Source organism: Cyrtonyx montezumae, unplaced genomic scaffold (assembly GCF_038088225.1).
Source record: "Cyrtonyx montezumae isolate F1298 unplaced genomic scaffold, pur_monq_1.0 scaffold_28, whole genome shotgun sequence".
Lineage (NCBI taxonomy): Eukaryota > Metazoa > Chordata > Aves > Galliformes > Odontophoridae > Cyrtonyx > Cyrtonyx montezumae.
The window spans coordinates 3,875,957-3,877,427 of NW_027072025.1; positions in this window are offsets into that span (position 1 = coordinate 3,875,957).

A 1,471-nucleotide genomic window follows, 5' to 3' on the forward strand; every position below is an offset into this window, starting at 1 on the left:
AATGTAGCGGTGCAAGCAGGAGCGGAGTGGAGCAAAATAGGATCGAAAACAAAGAGGGTGGAGAGAAATGAAAGGTTGTGGCGCAAATGGGAGCAGAGCAAAGCAAAATGGGAGTGCAGAGAACTGAAAGATTGCGGTGCAAATAGGCCTGGAGCAGAGCAAAATGGGAGTGGAAGTAAAAGGTGTGGAGACTTAAAATGCTTAGGCGAGAATGGGAGCAGAGCAAAATAAGAGTGGAGAGAAGTGAAAGGTAGAGGTGCGAACTGTAAGGTTGCAGTGGAAATGGGAGCAGAGCGAAATTTGAGCAGAAAAAAAGGGAGTGGAGAGAAATGACGGGTTGCGAAGCAAATGCGGAATGAAATGGGAGCGGAAATGTAGGGACTGGGGAGAACAGAACTGTTGCGGAGCAAATAGCAGCAGAGTGGAGCAAAAAGGGAGCGGAAACAAAGGGAGTGGAGAGAAGGGAAAGGTTGTGGAGCAAATGGGAGCGGAGCGAAATTGAAATGGAAGAAAAGGGAGAGGAAAGAACTGAAAGGTAGTAGCGCAAATGGGAGTTGTGGGTTGCAAAATGTAACGGAAAGAAAGGGAGTGGAGAGAACAGAAATGTTGCAGTGCAAATGGGAGCAGAGCAGAACGAAATGGGAGAGAAAATAACGGGACTGCAGAGAACAGAAATGTTGCTGCGCCATTAGGATTAGAGCGGAGCGAAATGGGAGCGGAAACAAAGGCAGTGGAAAGAACTGAAGGGCTGGTAAGCACACGGCAGCTAAGCGGAGTGACATGGGAGCGGAAACAAAGGGTATGGGGAGGACAGAACTGTTGTGGCACAAATAGGAGCAGAGTGAAGCGAAATAGGTGTGGAAACAAAGGGAGTGGAGAGAAGTGAAATGTTCCAGCGCAAATGGGAGCAGAGCGAAATGGGAGTGGAAACAAAGGGAGAGGAGAGAACAGAAATGTAGAGGTGCAAAAAGGAGCTGAGTGAAGCGAAATAGGTGTGGAAACAAAGGGAGTGGAGAGAAGTGAAATGTTCCGGCGCAAATGGGAGCAGAGCGAAATGGGAGTGGAAACAAAGGGAGAGGAGAGAACAGAAATGTAGAGGTGCAAAAAGGAGCTGAGTGGAGCGAAATAGGAGCGGAAACAAAGAGAGAGGTGAGAAACCAAAGCTTTCATCTCAAATGAAAGCAGAGCAAAATGGGAGCAGTAACAAAGGTTGAGGAGAGATCTGAAAGGTTGCGACGCAAATGGTAGTAAAACAGAGTGAAATGAGAGCGGAAATGAAAGGATTGGAGAGTACTGAAAGGTTGTGTCACAAGTTGGAGCAGAGCGGAGCAAAGTGGTAGTAAAAGAAATAGACTGGAGAGAAACAAATGATTGCAGCGGAAATTTGAGCAGAGCGGAGCGAAAATGGGAGGGGAAACAAAGGGAGTGGAGAGAAATGAAAGGTTGTGGCACAAATGGGAGTGGAACGGAG